The sequence below is a fragment of the Amphibalanus amphitrite genome, unplaced genomic scaffold (assembly GCF_019059575.1).
Source record: "Amphibalanus amphitrite isolate SeventyFive unplaced genomic scaffold, NRLGWU_Aamphi_draft 000580F_arrow, whole genome shotgun sequence".
Taxonomy (NCBI): Eukaryota; Metazoa; Arthropoda; class Thecostraca; order Balanomorpha; family Balanidae; genus Amphibalanus; species Amphibalanus amphitrite.
In genome coordinates this window covers 162,442-176,438 of record NW_024882074.1, presented here as the reverse complement: position 1 = coordinate 176,438, position 13,997 = coordinate 162,442, and the positions used below count along the sequence as shown (strand labels likewise).

The 13,997-nt window shown below is 44.8% G+C and overlaps 1 long non-coding RNA gene across 1 annotated transcript; it reads left to right on the top strand.

The window, feature by feature from the left end:
* Positions 1–11,774: 11,774 nt before the first annotated feature.
* LOC122394222 lies at positions 11,775–13,662 on the top strand. The gene is made up of 3 exons (XR_006258824.1): positions 11,775–12,367; positions 12,792–12,915; positions 13,521–13,662. It is a non-coding gene; the product is annotated as an uncharacterized LOC122394222 (long non-coding RNA).
* The last annotated feature ends 335 nt before the right edge of the window (positions 13,663–13,997 follow it).

Genomic DNA, 13,997 nt, shown 5'->3' with positions numbered 1-13,997 from the left:
CTTACAGGTGATTGTTTGAACGCGGAAGATGCTGAATCTTGGTTAACCCCATACTTATCGTATGATAAAGAACGTCAGTGTTAGAAAGTTAATTAACAATTTTATTTAGGATAGTTTAATTCAAGTGGGTAGGTATAGTCCGACTTGACAATTTACTATGAGGGTTTTGCAGCGCTATTAGTTCGGGATGTAATCATAAATCATTGCTAATTTCGATCCGGATATCGTTATCCCGCGCCGGGCCGGTGCTCTGAGATTCCGCGCCGGGCCGCGGGGGGGTGTTTGAACACCCCCCTTCTAACTCGGCTCCTGGGCCACGTAGCGACACGCGGTAAGCGGCAGTCGAAAGAACGTTTAAAATAAGGACGAAAACACTTCGGTCATTTTTTGGGTCAGGTCAAAGGTCAGGTCACCAGAGGTCACCAAAGGTAAAATATTGACTATTTCAACATTTTGGAAACTGCCAACGGCTATCTCGGGAACCGATAGAGCTACAGCGCCGCAAAAAAGCGCATTCGATAGCCCTTTTATAGACCTTTCTGAGTAATGTTCTCAGATTTGACCTCAGGTAAACGGTTTAGCCTCCAGAGGGCAAAAACTCCAAAAATAGCCGTTTTTACGAAAAACGTTTTTTCGGCAATATCTTTTTACTCAAAAGAGCTATGACATTACTTTTGCCAGCATCGTGTTCCTCTCGTCGAGACGCGTCGAATGAACTATAATTTGACCTTGAAAGGTCAACTTGAAAATTTGACCTCAGGTCAAGGTCATGACCTGACCGGAAAAGGTCATGTTGCATATCAGTCGATCCGCAACGTCGAGCCGAACACATCTAAGGCGTTTTCAGCGCTCTAGCACGCCTCTATCAGAAGTTATCATCGAAAAACTGTTAGATTCTGTTCGTGACCTGAGATGACCTCGGGGACATAAGGAGGGGTCACAGTTACCATTTTCTGGTTCAGTGTGTCTATTTTACCTACATCTCGATGTTTGAGCGTGTCTAGAATAGCGTTCGTGCAAAACAGACGCTTTTCAATTTTCTCCCATTGACTTATAATGGAGAGGCCGCAAAATTGACCTGACCTTAGGTCACCGATATCAAAATTTCGAGATATACATTTTATAGATAGTGTTGCTCTAACCAATCGCTGAAAGTTTCAAGGCAATCGTTCAGTCGGTGTAGCTATGACGAGCATTCTTATTTTTTCTGAGGTGAGGTCACTTGGCGTGACCTGGTGACCTGACCTAAGGTGACCTGGGTCTGAAATTTTCACAACATGTGCGGAAAAGATGCACGAACAGGTGTGCCAAAAACGGCGGCGCTTCGCGCTGCCGTTTTTTAGATATCTGCGAAAAACCGCAAGGGGGGGTGTTCAAACGCTTCCATGACAAAATATCGAAACGCAAAATATCGAAGCGCAAAATATCGAACGCAAATTATCGAAAGCAAAATATCGAAGTCGCAAATTATCGAAATTGCAAAATATCGAAATCGCAAAATATCGAATTGCAAAATATCGAAATAGCAAAATATCGAAATCGCAAAATATCGAATCGCAAAATATCGAATTGCAAAATATCGAAATCGCAAAATATCGAATAGCATAATATCGAAAGCAAAATATCGAAACGCAAAACTATCGAAACGCAAAATATCGAAACGCAACATATCGAAAGACAAAATATCGAAAGACAAAATATCGAAAGATAAAATATTGAAAGACAAAATATCGAAAGACAAAATATCGAAAGACAAAACATTGAAAGACAAAATATCGAAAGACAAAATATCAAAAAGGCAAAATATCGAACGCAGAATATCGAACGCAAAATATCGAACGCAAAATATCGAAAAGGCAGAATATCGAACGCAAAATATCGAAAAGGCAAAATATCGAACGCAAAATATCGAACAGACAAAATATCGAACGCAAAATATCGAAAAGGCAAAATATCGAACGCAAATATCGAAAAGGCTAAATATCGAACGCAAAATGTCGGAAAGACAAAATAACGAACGCAAAGTGTCGAAAAGGTAAAATATCGACTTGAAATGGCCCTCTGCGGACTCCTTAGAGCTCTGTCGAACTCATCGAGCCCTCTGTTATCTGTACGCCTCAAAGAGCAATCAGCGGGTCCATGACAGACTTGGAAAACTCTGATATTTTTTGTAGATCTCAGCAGTGGCGGCGGAAGGTAATTTCGGATGGGGTGCAAAGTTTTCTCAAGGGGCCCCTCTGGAAGTTTCGCCCCCCACCCCCCCCCCCATATTTTTTAGAGTGATTATTATTGCTTTATGAAAAACGAAGATTTTGGAAAACTATCCCCAAACACACAAGTTCTGCAAAATATTTGAAATTACAGTGTACCTATCTCAAATAAAGCATAACGAAGCAAATGCAGCTAGTTTTTATCATCTTATCATGTTTTAGTCTAGCCACCATCCTCAGCATCTCAACCCACTTTTCTGGATCCGCAGTGGACCATTAAGGGCCCTACGAGACCGTTCTTAGAAGACCGTGTTTAAAAACCCCTTGGAAACCGACCCCTTAGAGGCTCCTCCAGAGACCTACGTGACTCCCCAGACCGAATGAGCCCTCCGAACAGGGTCGGTCCCTCAGAAGTTGCTGAAGGGTTTCAGAAAGTAATATACTCGTAGGCTCGAAAGGCTTTTGATGGCTCTCAGAGACTGGCATCGTACCCAAAAAAGCCTGTATGGAGACCCTCCAAAGCTGGGATGGCCATCAGGAGCCGATGTTTAGCCTAAAGAGCCAGTATGGAGGACTGAATAGAGGAAATGAGTCTCAGTGGGGCCTTCAGGAGCAAGCGTTTGGGCCGCAAAAGTATGTGTGGGGTCTTAGAGGCAGATAGGCCCCTGGAGCGTATATTCCATAACACAACTGACTGGGGGGGGGGGGGGCTATTTGGAGCCCCCCCCCTCCTATCTCCGAAGCTACTGGACCGATTTTCAAAACTCAAACGGTGTTTGATAGCAGTGGCGGATCCAGGGTAGGGCAAATAGGGCAATTGCCCTCCACAAAGGACATCATTTTTAACATTACGTCTATGGCAGTGCATGAAAAGAAACAATAAATTGTGATGGTTTGCCCCTCCCAAAACTCTGGGTTGGATCCGCCTATGTTTGATAGCCCCGGAAGATCTGTCGAGCGAAACCGTTAATTTTGACAGAGTTCGATAGAGCTCTAAGGAGTCCGCAGAGGGCCATTTCAAGTCGATATTTTACCTTTTCGACGCTTTGCGTTCGTTATTTTGTCATTTCGATATTTTGCGTTCGATATTTTGCCTTTTCGATATTCTGCGTTCGATATTCTGCCTTTCCGATATTTTGCGTTCGATATTTTGTCTGTTCGATATTTTGCGTTCGATATTTTGTCTTTTCGATATTCTGCGTTCGATATTTTGTCTTTTCGATATTCTGCGTTCCATATTTTGCCTTCTCGATATTTTGTCTTTCGATATTTTGTCTGTTCGATATTTTGCGTTCGATATTTTGTCTTTTCGATATTCTGCGTTCGATATTTTGCCTTTTCGATATTTTGTCTTTCGATATTTTGTCTTTCGATGTTTTGTCTTTCGATATTTTGTCTTTCAATATTTTGTCTTTCGATATTTCACGTTTCGATATTTTGCTTTCGATATTATGCTATTCGATATTTTGCGAGTTCGATATTTTGCAATTCGATATTATGCAATTCGATATTTTGCGATGTCGATATTTTGCGATGTCGATATTTTGCGGTTCGATATTTTGCGATTTCGATATTCTGCGCATTCGATATTTTGCTTTCGATATTCTGCCATTTCGATAATTTGTCTTCGATATTTTGCTATTCGATATTTTGCTTTTCGATATTTTGTCCGGAACCCGTTCAAACACCCCCCCCCCCCCCCGGCCCGGCGCGGGTTAATCAATGCTGGCCTTTGCGTCCTCAAAAAAGTTGTTTATAGTCATGAAGGCTTGCATTGACCCATACTTTCCACTTTTCAACACCATTATTCGCCGTAGTTGACCAGGTGTTTTTCTTCAGCTCTCCCCTGAATCCTTTGGCTTAGACCTGGCGTATCACCCGTGCATCGCAAGACGCACCTACCACACACAAGTTCATGATCCCCACGAACCCACATCAGCGTCCGTTCGCTTGGTGTGTGACCCCTTGGCCCTTGACCTTTGGCCGCGACAACTGCCAGCTTGCCGGAGCACCCCTCCCTACACGCGCTGCCCCGCCCGCTCCCCTCCCCCCCCCCGGGTCGTGTCACGAAGGTTCGGGCTTACGCTACTACCGGCCGCTGCGCAGCTGTCACCTAGCGCTTGGGAATGTGTGGTCTGGTGCGGATTCAGCCAACTACCGGCTCGCGACACCAGCGCCACGTAGTGGCGACGGTACATTCTTTTTAGACACACTGTACAGAAATGGAACAAATGCTTCTGCAAGATCAGTCTATTTTGGCAGTTTTTGGTCTCAGTGTGGGCCAAATTGTTGAACTGAGCTCGAATCTAAGGACAACGCAGAGGGAGCTTCCAAGGATCTATCAAATGCATTGTTCCGTGACGCTGTAACACTTACGGTTCACGAGCTATGCGCCCGGATGCGAGGGAGAAAATTGGCAAAGTTGGCTAGGAACCGCACCCGGGCCCGGGTAAAGTAGGTTACCACTGGGGTCCCTAACGTTAAGATAGGACCCCTTCTTAATTCCCATGTTTGGCCTCCTCCCCTTTCCAACATATTAATACGCCACTTGATGACCTGCCCTACTATATTGGACGAATGGCTATTGGCCGTGTAAACACTGGCGCCAAAATGAGAAAGTGAAACAGCAAATTTGTCTGACACCGGGTTCAACAATTAATTTTATGCTGGATAATATTTGAAGCGCCTTATTTACTCCGACTGGGTGGGAAAAATCTCGTCACTTCGGGACAACCGGAGGGCGGCACTATTTTTTTATTATAAATTTGGTCCGAACCTTTTGATAGGAAGGATTCACACGGACAGAGCCACCGCTAAGCGAAGCTTGTTGCGGTGACTCTGCCCTCTACCCTCCGATCGAGCAATTCCAGTTCTATGGCAGAATTTAGAGTCCAAAGTTTAACGTGCGCACATAGCCGCGCACGGCCGGTCCCCTCACTGACTTCGCCTGGCTAGTAGGGCGGGTCATCCGAGAACTTTTTTTCGAGGACACATAATGAAGACCGAAATTCCTACGGAGCATGTCACAAGAAGACTGTGTGATTTTTTTCAATTTTTTTGGTTGAGGTTGCGGGTCGCCGCAGCCAATTAATGAACCGGGTTTTTCGCTACATTTTCACTGCACTCGAGTTTTGAGCACAAATATCATATGATTAATTATTTTCAAATATATACCTCGAAACTCCAGCTATTCCTCAACCTATTCTGCAAGTCTGTTGGCTGTATCTCTTTAACTGTGACCATGGTGCCATGCTCTCTGTATCGGTTTTCCGCAACTCGATCGCAGCGCCATCTCTTGAGAGGACTGTTAACCTTGCGTCGGTCGAGACAATATGCATTCTGCTGATGCGATCTTAGGACGCTGATGAAAAAACGTGAGGCGCAGGAGCGTATATAGCGTGAAAGCTGTCAATTGCAATTAAAGTAGCCATGAAATGTACATATTAGGGGTTCACCTGACTTTAGCACAGCCATTATTCGCCAAGTGCGATAGTGTCCGCTGGACCTATTAGTCATTTGATTCTGCGCTGAGACTTCAGCAGCATTATTTTCAGTTTTGGCCTCGATTATTTCATTGGATGTAAATTTAACATTTCTTTTGAAATGCAAACCTAGTGTTAGAACTGAACAGTAGCAGCTCAATTGCAGAATAAGTACTAAGTTAGCCTTGTCAACTTAGCCCGGCTTCATCTGACAACAAACTGAGGATGAGTTGCGAGGTATCCTGCTGATCGGCGATCCGCGTATCATATCACTGCCCGAGTCGCGCGTTCTCATCGCACCATCAGATCCTATTTTGATGACCTATTGGGGCTGGGCCACCGCAACAAGCAGTGGAGCATAGAGCTTTGAGGGAAACTGACCTCATAATAACCGCGGTAGTAGCTGCTAAGCGGTCGCCGACGCAATTTGTGATCCCAATCATGTGACATTGTTGCAGTTAGTGGAAAGGAACCTCCATGTCGAAACGGAACTAATGCCGCGTGGTGCTCCTCGGTGACACTTCACATTCTGTTCTCGGATAGGCAAGTGATTACAAAGGAAATGCCCTTCTGCATTTTACGTGCATAAGGATGCGTCGTTTATCATGATAAATAGGATAGCCGTGCTGGATCATCGGCTATGACGAACCTGTTGGACGAGCATATTGCTTCAGTAAATGAGCCCGGTAGTCAATGCTTATTCTATTTTACACCAAAATCAGACAAGGGCCAAACTATTAAACAAGTTTACAAGACTTGTGGAAAAGCAACTGGACTAAAGCCGCGCCGATCAGTGGACCATTTACCAAGAGTGCCTGTGCATCGAGCAGGAACCGTTCGTGCCGTTTCGGGCAACGCCATGCAGTCCAGATCAGAGAACACTTCTCAACAGCCCGGAAGCAGGCGTCACCCTCTTGACAAATCCTGAGGTAGCTGTCAGTAAGGAAGCTTGAGCCCTTGAATTTGGTAAAATGGCTTACGTTGGCAGCTTGCAAGTTACGTATTCCGTCGCGATCGCCCATCATACAACATATATTGACCAGCTTCGAACTATCACCGAGTTCAATGTTGTTCACTATGTCCCAATGTGGTCCGAAATTACGGAGTAAACATTGCAGAGACGGATTACTCCAAAGCATCCAGCTATTGCGAGACCTCTCAGCTCATCGGTCTGTGTTATTCGCCCAGTGATCGACAGGAATAAGTACCGGGCTCACTATAGGAAACTTTTTTGGGGGCTGTACTGGCCAATACAGACAGCCAGCAAACAGTGCATACACTGCGATGCTTGCTGAACTAAGGAATGGTGATAAAAAGACTCGAGACACTTATGGCAAAAAAGTATAGGAAGCGAATGAGGCAGGAGACATAAAGATATGCGATTCTATCAGCATTTTGCAATAAACAAGTCATGCACTACATGCAGCTCATAGATCGGTCCAAAGAACGCGTTACAGAGTCACCAATAGCAATCCCGCTGGAAGAGGGTGACCTTCGACCCGCTGCTTAACAAATTAATTTCGATCCGGTGCATACCCATACTCACTACTCAGGCAGTGGAGCGAGCCGTCCGGTTCCTAACTTAGGCAGCATACGTTGCTGTTATTAAGAGAGCACGTCTCTGTTACATCACGTGTGCCATCAGGCATCAGGACGCAATGCAACGCTCTCATGCCGGCGTTTGAATCAATTATCGAAGTGTGATTTTCTGTCCCAGGACGGTTAGGTGGCTGGCTACATTGCATTCAAAAATGAGCATACGGTTTGGACTGATGTTATCTGTTCTGTCTGCAAAACTTAATTTGACTGATAAACATATATCAAAGTTAAGCATCTCGCTGTTTTCTTGGCGAAATCACTATAGGTAGGTATAGCTTCCGGAGCAATTTATGATTCCTGAAGTATTTCGGATCGAATGGGTACAATTCACCTAATGTCAAATAAGGAACACCAGACACCTAGGAACACCAAAGAACACCATATACCCGACGTGGCAGCGGCTGCGTCAGCTTTAACGGTCGGAAAGCCGTCAAAATCAATGTTATGCCAAACTCGCTCAATAGATGGCGCTGGTTTCGTTGCGCTCAGAGCGCCGATGCTAATCGCTATCCTGAGCACGATTCTGCCACTGGGGTTTCCAAACTTTGTGAAGAGGTGGGGGTAAGCATGTAGAACGAGGAAAGTGGTAAATATAGTACCTTTCTCGATTTTTTCCCACTAAATTTTGCAAACAACGAGAAAAATTAGCAAAAGTGGTCTCGAAAAACCGTTGACGGCGCGCCCAGTTCCTTTTCAAAAATTCGCAAAAAATATGTTTTAACCGTTTTATGGATCGGCCCGTAGGAAAATCGCTCTTCACTTGAAAACTTTTTCCATCGACCCGCCCTACTGGCTACGGCCTGCCACCAACCGCAACCATACCTGTCAGGAGGCCCATAAATGTCAAGCGCCCGTCGCGCTTCGAACCCGGACTGTTAACCCGCGCCCCGTAGGGCTACCGGCGGACCCTACCACCCGTAGGGGGGGGGGGGCCGTTTCGGCCCCCCCCTAAGATCTCGGAAAGTTACCGGCCGATTTTCAAAATTCAAACGGCGTTTGATAGCCCTACCCGGGAACTACCTTGTGACCAAATTTCATTGACCTAGGTCAGACCGATGACGTCACAGGTCAGGTCAAAGGTCAGATTTTCACCGTTCACAGGCAATTCAAGAAATGTGCTGTGGAATCGAGTAAATTGGTAATTTATTGAAAACCATCGATGGTATATTGTTCGTCAAACACATACTTTGCTATCTGAGGTCACTGATACCAGGTCAGGTCACAGCGAGGTCAGGTCACCGGGGGTCACAATACGAATCTGTCGTGTGATACATGTTTTATGGTGCATTTTACATGACAAATGCGATTATGTGGGTTAGGCAGCCTTTGGGGCCAGCCTAGGTCACGTTTTGGTGAAGGTCAGGTCAAGGTCAGGTCAAATTAGGTCAAATTTCAAAATTGATATTTTTGCATAAAATGGGTATCCATTCGATGCAGCTCGTCACGGGGAGTCTAATGGTGGTCTTTGTTTTGCTCTACGAGTTCTAGAATTGCCAAAAATTGAGTTTGAAAAATTTGACGTCATCATTTTTGAACAGTTTTTTCGCTATAACTTGGCCAAAAAACGAGGTATCGATCTGAAATTTGGTATGTAGATAGAAGACGGTAGGTACTATCACATATATTCCGGTTTTTTCGAAACTCAAAAAACTTTTTGGATTTTTTGGCTAATATATCCAAAAAAATGCTTTTTTGATTTTTGGGGATCAAAACTCAAAAATTTCAAAAATCCGAGATAGCAGTTTTGTAGCCCTGTCAATTCTACACCTTTTATGTCTTGATCATTTTTCTGTATCTTTAAAGCTGTAGGCCTGACAGGTCTTCTCGCGAAGGTCTTTTTTCGGTCGAAAATGACAGAACATGACGTCACTCTGACGTCATTTGTGGCCAACCTATCACAGCCTCTGGAAAAATTTTTGGTCACAATGTGTAAAATTGATGCCCGGAGGGGTCCTGAAAGTTTGGTGGCGATATCTCCAGCCGTTTAGGAGATATCGACCGAAAAGGACAGGGGGGGCCGTTTCGGCCCCCCCCCTACGGGGCGCGGGTTAACCGGGAACGCGTGCTCTCACCACGCGGAGTCCAACGCTCTACCGACTGAGCTACGGGACCGGCAAATGACTACTATGACTTCAGAGGCGGCACTATGACTTCAGAGGCGGCACTATGACTTCAGAGGGCGGCACTATGACTTCAGAGGGCGGCACTATGACTTCAGAGGGCGGCGTTATGACTTCAGAGGGCGGCGCAATGACTTTAAGGACCTTCACGAAGACTGGAGGGCGGCGCTATGACTTCAGAGGGCGGCACTACGACTTCCGAGGGCGGCATTTCGACTTCCGAGAGCGGCACTACTACTTCAAAGGGTAGCAATATGACTTTAAGTAGCGGTACTTCGAATTAAGGGGCGGCACTCTGACTTCAGGAAGAGAAGCGACATACTCTGAGGGTTAAATATAAATTCAGAGAGTAACTATTAGAGATTATTATGAAATGAACTACAAAGAAATGGTCATTTCCGTAAAATGCACTTCATCACGTATCGAAAAAAGCCGCCCTCCGCCGCCGAAGGCGGCGGAGGGGCGGCGTTTTTCGATAGGCTAGGGGCATCGGCCCCAGTAGCCCCCCCCCCTGGATCCGCCCCTGGGGGGCATATGTTACCACCCATCTCTAACTCAAAAACTAAGAGGGCTAGAAAGACGCGGTAAAAAGCAGTCGATAGCTATCAATGCGTACGTTTGAAATTATTTCAGTCATTTTTCATCTTAGAGCAATATTGGGGTCACCAGAGGTCATCAAAGGTCAAAATTTGCCAATGGTCATTATATTTTTCAGAAAACATACCGTTATCTCAGGAACTATGGTAGCTAGAAAAACGCATGGAAAAGCAATCGATAGCTTTTGAACTCTTCTTTTGATAAGGTCATTATCAAAGTTGACCTCAGGTCAACGGTTTAGCCTCCAGAGGACAAAAACTTCAAAAATAGCTGTTTTTTACGAAAAGTGTTTTTCGACAATAACTTTCGACTACAAAAAGCCACCACATTTCTATTGGCAGAATCGTGTTCCTCTCGCCAAGACGCGTCGAATGAACTATAATTTCAACTTGAAAATTTGACCTCATGTCAAGGTCATGACCTGACCGGAAAAGGTCATGTTGCAATTGTTGCATATCACTCGATGCGTCTCGGCAAGACAAACACAATGAGACCATCCCCAGCGTTCTATCTCTTTCCAATCGCGAGTTATTGGCAAAAATCTGTTTGTAGCCTCAAATGACCTCGGATGACCTTTCTAGAGGCTATCAACAAAAATGACACCCTGGTCATCACGGGTGGTCCAAATCATTGTGATTCTGAAATATTTGGACTGTTCCTATGCGTACACACGGATCTAGAGGCATTTTCATTTTTCTCCATTGACTTCTAATGGAAAGGTCACGCCACTGACCTGACCTTAGGTCAAAGATATAAAAAATTTGAGATATACAAATTGTAGGCGCCCATAACATCATGCAATCCACCAAGTTTAAAACCTTTCTGACAAACACTGCAGGCTGGACATGATTGCAAACTTTATTTTAGGCTTGGTCAGTGAACTTGACCTGGTGACCTGACCCGACATGACCTGGGGTCAAAAATTTCACACATTGTCCAAAATTGATGTACCAAAAGCTACCCCAAGCGGCGCGGCGGTACGCGCCGCGTTTTTTTTTTTTATTCACACGCAAAAAACGCGACAGGGTGGTAACATATGCCCTCCCCCCCCCACCCACTGGGGCGAAGGTTAATGTGAACATGTTGTAAATTAATTCTAGCAACAATTCAAATTAACGCATGTCCACGGACCATGTCGCCAGCCTTGGCGCCGCCCAAGCCCTAAGCTGATAAACGCCGCCTTCATCCGTGCCTTCCATATGGCGCGGGAACCGGGGTGGGGGTGGGGTGGGGGGTGGGGGTTGGGGGGGCAGTGGGGGCGGTGCCCCCACAACTTTGAGACGGAATACCGCACTTTTTTTGCAAATGTTTTCTTTTTTGTTGAAAGAGCCAAGGGATGAAAACAAGTGGCCTAAACCGGTGAGAAAACTAGATTTGGGGGTAGGTACCCTAAAGTAGGTTGATCTCTATTATGGTGTGCCCCCCCCCCCCCCATAGGCGGCGGAACGGGGAGGGCATCGGGCCACCGTGCCCCCCTTTGATTTTGGCATTTTAACATTAGCCCTATGGGCGTTGCATGGAAAGAATGGGACCTAAAGTCGGCAGTGCCCCCCCCCCCTTAATTGAAGGTGTTCCGCCGCTACTGCCCCCCCTCCCCCAGTCTGAAAGTAGCTCCCGCGCCCCTGGTGTCTTCATCCGTGTATTTATATACACTGTGAAGAATACTGTTTATATAGGTACAGTACATACCTACACTGTGCAATGTGCATCCGTGCTATCATTTGTCGCGAAAAATAAAAAGAAGAGAGAGCTAATTTCACCATTTCCACTACGAACGTGCTCATCATGACGAACGCATCATTACATTCCTCTTTTTCGAGAGTCCCCCACATAATTCCAAAATAATTCTTAATGTGGATTGTGGTGTAATGACGTCAGTGGTATCAAATACATTCACAAATTTCTTGTTTTTATTTGAATTTCATTGTAAGCAAGTCATACGCCGTTTGTGCATGAAATGAGATTTCAAGGGGCATTTTTTGGTGTTAGAGCATACTTACCGCATTCAAAAATCAAATGTAACTTTTTCATTTATTTTCAATGACGTCATTTTATATCATCATCAGAAGTATCAGAAGTCTCCAAAACCGACAATTCCTTGACGAGAGACGACGAGAAGTGAAGAACGCGAAGAATAACAACACAAAAAAAAAACTTTCAACTTTTTGGATTTCTGTAGAGTGCAGTAGCAGTTCGGTGGTGAATAATTTGAGTGGTTTGTAGGTTTTGTGAAAATGCTGAGGAATTTCGGAAGGCTTTCACAGGCTGCTGCAAGATTAAGTGGCTCTACTGCAGCCTCTGTCATCAGGACACAGGGCCGGAGATGCATATCGTCGTCCACTCCACTTCAAGGCACTAAGTAAGTTTTGTACATTTCATACATTCCTGGAATAGATGGCTGGTATTGAGTGAAAACAATGATGATAATTCCAGTTGAAAATCAGCTTCGTAGTGACCAGGAGAGCAACCTGAACCTGGTATGATCGGAATCTTCCTCACACTAAATAGAATGGAAACACAAAAATAGTGAAATAGTTGACTTCATTAGCGAAGTTCACTTACCTACATTATTGTTATGTGCACTGCTCACCACACAATGCTGTTTTGGTACTAGCAGTGGATATGTATCAAGGGCAGCAGTTAAGCAAACAAAACAATTTCAACTGCTCTAGCTATATTTGTCACAATTGAGTGTAACACTTTTGTCCTGGAATAAAAATTAAGGAATAAAATTTAGTATAATTACAAACACAGTTAATAAGATGCCCATTTTTGCATTTCAGGTACTACTACCGTGCAATTGCCACAGAGCATCCCAAGGGCCGTGTGATTGCCGGTGACCTGATAGTGGCTTTCATGTGGTACTGGATCCTATACCACATGTGGTACGAGCCAGAACATCTTTTTGTAAGTACCAAGTGCATGTGATTACCAGCAAACTGCCATGGTTTTCCAGAATAATGCAATAGATGTTTTTACTTGGAAATTTAAAAGGCATGATCTTGCAGACAAGTCTCAGAGAAGTAAACTGTAAGCTCACTTTGTAAATGTTCCCTTGTCTGACACTTACTGGATGAGCTTGCAAATTTGCAGGTAAAAAACTTGACACCCTAAAAAATGAGACATTATGGCTGATTTACATACATGGTTTCTGACTATTCTCCATCTCTGTCTGTCTGTTAACTGTCTTTCTGTCGCTCTCTCTCTCTTTCTCTCTCTCTCTCTGTCTCTGTCTCTGTCTCTATCTCTGCACCTACCTCCATCTTATTGTGCCTAGATTGGTGGTTCTCAGATTATCAACAAGACAGTGAAAAGGCATACCTGCTAGCAATATGTAGATGTGCTATGCATTTGCGTGTTTCTTCAAAAAGAAAACTTACGATTTCTTTTTTTTGCTGAATGTTGCGGTCTTTTGCGACTAAATCACGGATTTAGAAGAGGAACCGTTGCCGCCCCGATACCGCCCTTGCCCACTGCAGCGGTTGTGTTGACGCCTACTGTTCACGTTCCAGGGAGAGTTTGAATACCCAGACGCCGCCAAATGGACCGACCAGGAGCTGGGCATCCCTGCCGACGACGAGTGAAGCGAAAAGTTGTGCTGAACATGCGGGTTGGAACGATTGTGTAACGTGATAATATAGGTACGGTACGAAGCACAGGCGTTTTAGTCCGCACCTTTATCGGTTTCAAGTGAACTGAAAAGTGACGATACGTTGCTGAGCTGATGACACTTTTTTGTGCTTGTCGCATACCGAGGGATTTATGGCAGATTAGCTAACATAATTTAATATCTTAGTCTTGTGTGACAAGGCTTCCAAACTTGAAGTGCGTGTGCGTGGTACGGCCATTTCTAGAGTTAGAGATGCGATGTTTTCGAGACAGATGATGGTTCTAAGCGAAACATACAAGTGGCTAGATGTTGCCAGCATTGTTAATACGCACAAAAGAAGCTGAGGTTCAGACTGCAGAATGAATCGCGGATTTAAGTT